General features: G+C 39.2%; 2 pseudogenes across 1 annotated transcript; one reads left to right on the top strand and one right to left on the bottom strand.

The window, feature by feature from the left end:
* Positions 1-1009: 1009 nt before the first annotated feature.
* Positions 1010-2104, bottom strand: LOC103721415 (NDR1/HIN1-like protein 10 pseudogene; annotated as a pseudogene). The gene has a single exon (XR_015971117.2). The product of XR_015971117.2 is annotated as an NDR1/HIN1-like protein 10 pseudogene (transcript).
* Positions 2105-6014: 3910 nt separating this feature from the next.
* Positions 6015-9839, top strand: LOC149751622 (uncharacterized; annotated as a pseudogene).
* Positions 9840-10794: the final 955 nt, after the last annotated feature.

Raw genomic sequence — 10794 nt, 5'->3', positions numbered from 1 at the left:
GGATTTTCACAGTAGAAATCCGGCACTACAAAACACAAGTATGTAAATACAGTATAACAAACAATATGTTTCCTCTCTTTCCTAATGCATTACCTAGTCTTAATTGCGGTCGGTTATGACTTCTGAAATAAACTAGAATCAACGAATGCAAAAGGATCATATAGGACGGTTCTGAATTTTGGATCATCAGTTAGCTAAATAGTTTTTCCATAATATGTGTAAATGCCAATATGAAAGGAGTATCTAATTAGATTGTACGCACGTATGCAAGGAGAAAGCATCCATTCCGCATCTCTGGTAGATAAATAGAGACAACCAATGCTTATTTTTTTTTGTGGTAATAAGGGAAGAATACTTTAAATGGCCTCAACATGACCAAAGTCTCATACAATCAGTTTATTTAAGAAACTATCACAATTGAAATTTCTACTTATCAATCAATCCGCATGAAACTTAGTCTCTCTAAATATATGGTTAGTAACCAAGAAATCTAAAAATGCAGTGCCTTTGTTTTTAAAATTTAATGTGCCTTTGTTTTTGTAACTATTACCCACTGGCTATGTCTTTGTTTTTAAAATTTAATGTGCTAGTGCCTTGATCTAATAGAAAATATAAAAGTCTGTGTCCCATTAGTGTGCATATATTAAAAGATAGAACTGCCGGGCAAGGAACACCATGTGCATTTCATCAAATGGAAAAGCTTTATGAATTGACAAGCCACCAAATAGCAAGGTGAGGTATTTTAATCATTAACCTCTTCCCTCACGCGTTGCTGGTTCTCCGTATTGGCGTTCTTTCTAATATTCTAATAAAGTCAACTAAACCATAGTTTTCCGTAAGTCGTCTTGTGCTGCCGTTCCAAATTAAATCTTCAAAGTCTTACGCAGTGCGCTGGCCCAGCACCAATATATACAACTCTAGCCGTGAAAGGGATGCAACAGTCACTTCCAAATATGTACATATGGATAAACGAAAGAGTTCAGATCACTTGAATATCTGTGCAGGATGCGATCAACAAAGAACCCCAAAACACAATCTAAATTATATAGTTCTCGGACCATTAAAATACAAGCACGAGCTGCATCATAGAGTACTGTTGCCATCAAGAAGATGGATATCAAACAATAAGCACCGTCTATAATATGATATTGCTACTCATGAACTATCTTGTCTAATAGTTATCCATCTCTTTACCTCTTTACGGCGGCCATGGACGGCTGCATACCTTTTTACCTCAAAACAACATACGGCCACCGACAGAAGCTATTAACAAAGAAGAAAGAACATGGCTCACCGATCAGTAATGGGCCACATGGCACTCTGTCCTCCCAAACCCGGCTGCTCCCGGAGTCTCCTTCGTCACCAACGGGACCCTCAACTTATTGCACCTTACCCTCAGCCGGCGGCGCCTCGAGACCACCGACCCAAACTTGTACCTTATTTGTCCGATTAACCAAACGTCCACGTTGAAGAACCCCATCTTCTCTTCGTTCCTGAATTCATCCATGCCGGAGCTCTCGAGCCCGAAGACCGACGTCCCCTCCACGACTGGGTGCAACATGGTAGTGTTCTTGTGGCCCTGGTAAAAGGTAGGAAGTGTCATGAAACCGAACCGCTCGCCGTTGTAGTAGGTCTCGCCATGGAGATCGTCATAATAGATGCCAACCCTCCTGTAGGAGTTTCGGAGACTGATGTCGGCGGAGAGGTTGTAGGAGAGGGAGGTAAGGTTTGTGCCAGTGAGGTTGAAGCGGGTGAGGGTGGCGGTCTCGACTGCGGCTTTGATCTTGTGGGGTCGAAATATAAGCCAGAGGACGAGGATAGCAATGCCGAGGAAGATGCATAAGGCGATTAAGGTTTTGTAGGTGGTGCTGAGGAGGCAGCAGCGGCAGCTTTGGGGCTTTTGGTGGTAGGGTTGGGGAGGAATTGACAGGCCGTGGTATGATCCGGCGGGATTGGACTTAGGTGAATGACTCATGGTATAGTTGATGAGCTGAAGCAAAGGGAAGAAATGAGAGGAAGAGGGGGGAGGAGAGTAAGTCTTTAACTTCTTTTTAGAGGAAGTGATTGAGAAATAAAAGGAAGGTAATGAGTGTTGGAGATGGCAAGGTGATGACGAGAGAGATATCTTTATCAATCTAATGTTGGCACGCCTCTTTAATTCAAAAGACTTGATGTGGCCCATATGAAGATAAATATAATTATAAATTAGTTATCTTATCCTAATCTAGCATTATAAAATAGATCCATAGAAGGTGAATCCCAATCAACTCTCTACTTAAACAAGATAAATATAATTATAAATTAGTTATCTTATCCTAATCTAGTATTATAAAATAGCGTATGGATCCATAGAAGAAAAATCCGAGGTTATTAAAAATTTATAATTATTTATTATTTTAAATACATATATTTATACTCAGTTTACCTTACATTATAATATTAAAACAATCTGCTGGATAATGTTGTCCAGTAAAATTTACAGAGCAATGTTATTTAAACAAATGTAAGCATTTTGGCTAACCGATGTGGGACTAAGGCCCTGTTTGGAGGAGTTGTTAGTAGTAGAGCTTTTGGAAGTAGAACTGTTAGAAGTAGAGCTATTTGAAGCAGAGCGTTTATAAAAAGCTGTTTGCTGTTTGGTAACTATATTTTTAAAGTGTTGTGGCACTTTAACATGTGTTTGGTAAACAAACTGAGAAGTACTTTTGTGTGACAAAATGACCATAAAGAACATTACCAGTATTATATAACAGAGTATAATAAAATATAATATATATTAATACATAAATATATGATATAGTATAATATTAATGTAATGTAACATAATATTATTATAATATAGTACTATAACATTATGTATTATAGAATAATATTTTAATATAATATTAAATTATTTAAATAACATATCAATGTATTATGATATAATGTAATATAATATTATATTTATAATATAATACAATAATAAATATATAAAATATTATAATTATTAGTGTAAATTAATTTTTTATCCTTCTAATGACCATTTATCTCTCTAACAAATAGAGAGAAAGGAAGAGAAAGATTGAGAGGGAAAGGGAGAAAGGAAAAGGTGGGATAAGGGTTTTGGGGGAAAAAAGTGTGATTTAAATGGGGGTATTTTGGTCAAAAAATAGCTTTTCGACAAAGCTGAAAACAATATTTTCGGAAAGCTCCAAATTGAAGCTTCTCCCCAAAAGCTGTTTTCAACTTTCCGCAAAAGCTGAAACAGCTTTCCGAAAATTTTACCAAACACCATTTTTTATCTAAAAGTACTTTTGGAGGGTTAGAAAAACTTTTTGGCCCTCCAAAAGCTTTCCCAAACATGGCCTAAAACCTATTTCTTTGCTCAAGCCCACGGCCCAACTTGAAATAGGGAGAACAAGCCTCCCTCTCCCTTCGGGATCCTAGACCAACACCATGGCCGTCGCCGCCCTAGCCGCCCCTGCGGTCTTCGCCCCAGCGGTCTTCGCACCGACATCCGGCTCGCCGTCTCTCGGAAACGCCGGACCCGGTAGAGCCGCCGGCAGTGGCAGCCTTGAAAGGGAAGAAGAAGGACGAGGACACTCAAGTTCTCGCCGCTATACCCTCCTCCTCCCTAATGGCGACCGAAAAGTCCACTAGAGGTTGTGACCCATGCCGTCCATGGGTCTGCAAATGGCCGCACCACCGTGCAAAAGGGGCGGGGGGAGGACCTTTTACCCACCGGTTCTCCTCTCGATCACCGGTGAACTGGCGATCGGAAGGATGGGGAGAAGGCGGCGGGCTGCCGTCCAAAGGATTTTGGCGGTCGTCGCCACTATTTGGGCGAGAAGAGGTCGCTAGTTTTGGCCCCTTCTCTTTTTTGGAGCGGGTGGTTTGGGGAAGAAGATAAAGTCCGAGTTTCGGGATTTCGAGTCTTTGGAATTCGACCCGAAATCTGAATCCGGTTAAAATAAAAAAAAAGGGTTTTTTTGCATGGATACCCTTTTAAGCATCAGATTTTGCGTGAATACCTTTCCAAAATTGATATTTGTATGTATACCCTCATAAAACTCTTTTATTGTACAAATATCCCTAATATATATATTTATACACACACATATACGTATATATACACATATACGTATATATACATATATATATATACACACACATATACGTGTGTGTACACATATATATATATATACACATATATATATACACACACACACACACATATACATATACATATACATATACATATATATATATATACATATACATATACATATATATATACATATACATGTATATATATACATATATGTATATAATAATATAATAATGTGTTATACTTGGATTATGTATGAATGGTTTAAATACCGTAAGTTTTGGGATGTAAGTATAATAGTTATTTATTTTTGGTAACTCCACTGTATGTGATTGGAATATAGTATTTTCCAAAATTATATTAGGTGATTACCTGGGAGAATGCCTTGCATACTTATAGGGCTATTCGCTGTGAGTATGCGGCGGCTTATCACGCTCTCCAATAGTGATTCTTGAGTCGGGGGTGTGACAGCCACGCTCTACATTCTCGAAAACCAAATGCATGCAAGTTTTTAGAAGAAAAGATTAATAGGAAATTGGCAGTATGGGAAGGCAAGGTTGTTTCATTAGGAGGCACACTAACCCTCGTAAATACAGTTCTATGTTCAATCCCTATCTACTGGATGTCTTCGCTCCTCATCCCTTAAGAAGTTATAGAAAGAATCGATAAGGAATGAAGAAGTTTCTTGTGGAGAGGGGACAAACCTTGCAAAGGTATACATTGCCTCGCCAACTGGGAACAGTCTTGCAGACCCAAATCTCTTGGTGGATTGGGAGTTATAAACCTCAAGGTTTTTAACAGATACCCGCTTTAAAAATGCTGGTGGAGATTTTATCAAGAGCATAACTAGTCGTGGAAAATTCTCATCCAAAACCTGCAATATGGCAATAGACTCTCAAGCCAAACGGAGGTGAGGCTGTTAAAATACGCATCCACAACATGGCAGAACGTTGTTGAAGTGGGCAACTTCTTTCTCCAAATCATCCAGTTTGAACTTGGAAGTGGATAATGTATTTCGCTATGGCATGCCAAGTGGACAAGATCTGAACCTCTCAAGTATTCTTACCCAGTGCTTTTCCACCTGACCTCATTGCCAAACGTTTCAGTTCATGAGTTCAGAAGGATAGCTGAAACTGCAACCGGTGCTATTCTATTACTATATCAGTGTGTTCGGTACGCCAAATGTGCTTGGGACAGCCTAGCTTCCACGACTTGCCTGACTATCCGGAAAGAAAGGAACAGAATACCGTTCCGCTTTGAAGCTCTCTCTGCGACTCTGCTCTTCCAGAGGCTTTGTTTCCTCCTGGGCAGCTGGACTTCTGCGAGGGCAAAGCCAAGCAAGGCATACAAGATATTGTTCAGGCGCTTAAATAGAAGGCTAAGGTTCCAAGGTTTTTTTGTCTTCATCCGGTAAAGACAACACTCCAGATTATTTTTTTCTTCCTTTTCCACTTCTCTGGGTTGACTCAGGTCAACCCAAACCATCTTGTTAATTCCACGTAAACTCTCCTCGATCTTTCAATATATCTGGGTAGTTGAATCTCCCATTTACAATAATAAAAAAAAAATACACTTCCATCTTTGACCCACCTCTCTAGAAGAGATCTTGAGCCTCAACTATTCCAGTCGTTTCTTCACCTTTTTACACAATGCAATAGTTTCAACCTTTCCCAAGAGCCTGATAGCATAGGATGGCGATCATGCACGGATATAAAATTTTCAGTTCGATGATCAGTACCTTTTTCTCAACCTCCCTTGTTGCTTGGTGTCAGTGCCGGCTCGAGCCTTAGGCGACCGAGGCGGTCGCCTAAGGCCCCCGGCCCAGGGAAGGCCCCCACCCAGCCATGGTTTTTTTTTTTTTTTTTTAATTGCTCTATAATGGCGCTATGGCAGACGGGGAGTGGGTTTGGGCAGTAGTTAGGCGGCGATGGATGTGAAGCATCTGCGGTCTGGCAGACGGACTGGCGACGGGCGACGGCTACCGGGCTCCGCCCGTACGCCGCTACAAGCCTACAGCCTGCAGTGCGTCCCTTCGGCCAACGTCGAGTCGTCGACAAGCAACGGGCGGGCAACCGGCAACGTCGAGGCGTCGAGCGGTCGAGTCGTCGACAAGCAACGGGCAACGCAACGGCCAAGTCCAACGGGCATTTCCTCCCCGGCTCCCCCCTTCTCTGCCCATCTGCCGCCTGCGGCCTGCCTTTTTAATGCCGGAACCTTCTCCGGTTCTCGGCAGAATCGGCTTGCAGAGCGGCGAGGGCAAAACGGCAAAAAACCTTCTCAGTCCTCTTCAGCTCTCCTCGCCGACGTCGCCGTCCTCGGCTCTGAGCCTCCGAGCTCCGGCCTTCGAGCTCCGAGCTCTGGTCCACCGTGCGTCCGTGCACCCTCCTCCTCAGCTCCGAGCTTCGGCCTCCTCAGCTCCGAGTCTCCGGCCTCCCGTCCTCTCCTCGTCCACTCCGAGTCGCCGTCCTCGGCTCCTCCGACCTCCGGGCTCCGCGGCGACCGAGGCGGCGAGGCCTCCCGACCTCCGAGTTCCGACTCCGAGTCTCCGACTTCCACCTCGGCTCTTCCGACTTCCGAGTCTCCGACCTCCTCCCGAGTCTCGACTCCCGAGTCCCGGCCCAGGGAGGGCCCCCACCCACGATCCTCCGCCGCTCCGAGCCTCAGACCTCCTCTCGTGACCCCGTCCTCTCCTCAGCTCCTTCGCCGCTCCGGCTTCCTCGGGGTTCCCGACTTCCCGGTTCCCGACGCCCGAGTCCCGACCTCCTGCCACGGTCGGTCCCACCTCCCGACCTCCTCCCTGTTCCCACTGATCCCGGTTCCCACTGATCCCGGACCCCCGGTTCGGCGAATCGCGGTTCACTGTGAGTGTGAGCCTGTGAGGCAGGTGAGTTAGTAAGTAACTGTATTACTTAGTTTATTAATTAATTTTTTGTCTAATTAATTTTTATTTAGTCAAGTAATTAATTTAGAATTGGTTATTTTTTGGTCCAATTGTAGATTGGTTGTGACTTCACTACTTCAGCGGTTCGGCACTATTCGGCCTCTTCTCGCCGTCGAGTTCGGAACTATTCCACTTCTTCTCGGCACAATTAAGTTCGGCACTACTTGTCGGAACCCGAGTTTGTTTTTCTTGACACAATTAAGTTTTATCATTTTTAACTTTTTTATATTTTGATTTGTTTGTGGTATTTTTTTAATTGCTTAGTTTGATAATATTATTTATAGATTAAAATGTCTAATAGAAAATATGACTGTGGGTATGAAAAACTCAAAAGAAAAAGAAAAATCGATAAACTCATACAATCTCAAAAAGGAGCTCTAGATAGATTTGTGGTTACAAACAAACATAACACTACATCAAATTCAACTCAAGAATTAGCAATAGAATAGGCACCCGAAATAGAGTTAAAAAATGAGATTGCTAGTGAAACAATATCTAGTGAAGAACACAATGGAGAATCAGATGGAGATAAGATAAATAAGGAAAAAGATTGTGAAACTAATTCTATTCCTACAAATTTATATGATCCTGGTCAATGGAAAATGATTGATACAAAATTTAGAGATCTAATAGTAGAAAGAGGTCCAATTAGGGATTATGATTTTCATTTTCCTAAGGATGAAAACAATAGACACTTTTCTACGATATATTATATTCGTAAGTTACCTAATGGTGAAAAACATGATAGAAAATGGTTAGTGTATTCGAAAGATTTGGATAGAGTATATTGTTTTTGCTGTAAATTATTTGATTCCAAGCCTAGCACGAGTCAATTAGTCAATGAAGAAAGTAGGGATTGGAAAAATCTAGGTATCAAGCTTAAAAGTCATGAAACAACTAATGAACATATCATTAGCATGAATAGGTGGATTGATTTAGAAGTGAGATTGCTAAAAAATAATACAATTGATAAAAGTCTCCAAGAACAAATAAACCAAGAGAAGGATCATTGGAAAAAAGTTCTATTTAGAATTATTGCTGTCGTAAAAAATCTTGCAAAAAATAATTTAGCATTTCAAAGAAAGAATGAAAAGATCTATCAAAGCAATAACGGAAATTTTCTAAGTTTTATTGAAACGATTGCAGAATTTGATCCAATAATGCAAGAACATATTCGACGCATTCAACATGGTGAAATTCACAATCATTATTTAGGTCATAATATTCAAAATGAATTGATTCAAATGTTAGCATTTGAAATTAAAGCTATAATACTTAAAAAGATTAAAGAAGCAAAATATTTTTCTGTAATACTTGATTGCACTCCTGATGCAAGCCATCAGGAACAAATGACCCTAGTTTTAAGATGTGTAGATACTTCAACAAGTTCAGTAAAAGTAGAAGAATATTTTTTAGAATTTTTAGAAATAGATGATACCTCTGGAAAGGGCCTTTTTAATGAACTTATAAATATAATAGAAAAACATAAACTTGAGGTTAATGATATAAGAGGACAAGGGTATGACAATGGATCTAATATGAAAGGAAAACATCAAGGTGTACAAAGAAGATTATTAGATATAAATCCTAGAGCATTTTACACACCATGTGGATGTCATAACTTGAATTTAGTATTATGTGATACTGCTAACTCGTGTCCTAAAGCTATATCTTTTTTTGGAGTGATACAACGAATTTATACCTTATTTTCTTCTTCTACAAAACGATGGAAAATTTTACAAGATAATATATCCACATTAACTCTTAAACCCTTGTCACAAACACGTTGGGAAAGTCGTATTGAAAGTGTCAAAGCAATTAAAAACCAAGCTCCTAAAATAAGAGATGCTTTAGTTTAATTAGTGGAAACTAGTGAAGATCCTAAAATAAAGAGTGAAGCCACATGTTTAGCTACATATGAGATTGAAAATTTTGAATTTTTATTAGGCATGAATATTTGGTACGATATATTGTTTGCTGTTAACTCAGTTAGTAAGATTTTACAATCTGAAGACATGCATATTGATGTTGCTATAGATCAATTAAAAGGTCTTCTTTCTTATTTGAAAAGTTATAGGGAAAATGGATTCATGAATGCTTTGAATTCATCTAAAGAAATTGCAAATGAAATGAAAATAGAACCTATATTTCGTGAAAAACGTGTGATCCGTAGAAAAAAATATTTTGATGAAAATAATGATGATGAGATAACAAGATCAGCTGAAGAATCTTTTTGAATTGATTACTTTTTATATATAGTAGATCAAGCTATTTTTTCAATTCAAAATAGGTTTGAACAATTTACCGTATATGAAAATATTTTTGGTTTTTTGTTTAATTTTAGAAAGTTAAAATCTTTGAATGAAGATGATTTGAAAAAGTGTTGTCTTAATCTTGAAAACTTTTTAAAGTATGGTGAATATTCTGATATTGATGGTATTGATCTGTTTTCAGAGTTAAAAATTTTAAAAGAATTTTTACAAACAGAAACTAGTACCCCTATTGATATTTTAAGTTTTATAAAAAAAACAGATTCTTTTCCAAATGCATGCATTGCATATAGGATATTATTAACAATACCTGTAACAGTTGCTTCTGCTGAAAGAAGTTTTTCAAAATTAAAGTTGATAAAATCTTATTTGCGATCAACTATGTCACAAGAAAGATTAAATGGATTAGCTATATTATCGATTGAAAATAGTATTTTAATGAATCTTGAGTATAAAAGTTTAATTAGTAATTTTGCTTCTCAAAAAACTAGGCGAATTATTTTTAAATAAAAATTTTAAAATATTTTTATACTTATTAAAAAAATTATTATTTAAATAATAATAAAAAAGGCCCCTTCTAATGAGTTCGCCTAAGGCCCCCAAATGTATTGGGCCGCCCCTGCCCCCACCCACGATCCTCCGCCACTCCGAGCCTCAGACCTCCTCCCATGACCCCGTCCTCTCCTCAGCTCCTCCGCCGCTCCGGCTTCCTCGGGGTTCCCGACTTTCCGGTTCCCGACGCCCGAGTCCCGACCTCCTGCCACGGTCGGTCCCACCTCCCGACCTCCTCCCCTGTTCCCACTGATCCCGGTTCCCACTGATCCCGGACCCCCGGTTCGGCGAATCGCGGTTCACTGTGAGTGTGAGCCTGTGAGGCAGGTGAGTTAGTAAGTAACTGTATTACTTAGTTTATTAATTAATTTTTTGTCTAATTAATTTTTATTTAGTCAAGTAATTAATTTAGAATTGGTTATTTTTTGGTCCAATTGTAGATTGGTTGTGACTTCACTACTTCAGCGGTTCGGCACTATTCGGCCTCTTCTCGCCGTCGAGTTCGGAACTATTCCACTTCTTCTCGGCACAATTAAGTTCGGCACTACTTGTCGGAACCCGAGTTTGTTTTTCTTGACACAATTAAGTTTTATCATTTTTAACTTTTTTATATTTTGATTTGTTTGTGGTATTTTTTTAATTGCTTAGTTTGATAATATTATTTATAGATTAAAATGTCTAATAGAAAATATGACTGTGGGTATGAAAAACTCAAAAGAAAAAGAAAAATCGATAAACTCATACAATCTCAAAAAGGAGCTCTAGATAGATTTGTTGTTACAAACAAACATAACACTACATCAAATTCAACTCAAGAATTAGCAATAGAACAGGCACCCGAAATAGAGTTAAAAAATGAGATTGCTAGTGAAACAATATCTAGTGAAGAACACAATGGAGAATCAGATGGAGATAAGATAAATAAGGAAAAAGATTGTGAAACT

This window comes from Phoenix dactylifera, chromosome 11 (genome assembly GCF_051530095.1).
Source record: "Phoenix dactylifera cultivar Ajwa chromosome 11, Ajwa_hap1_PhDact_Kaust_v1.1, whole genome shotgun sequence".
NCBI lineage: Eukaryota > Viridiplantae > Streptophyta > Magnoliopsida > Arecales > Arecaceae > Phoenix > Phoenix dactylifera.
The sequence above is the reverse complement of the archived record's forward strand: the minus strand, read 5'-3'. Positions and strand labels throughout refer to the sequence as shown.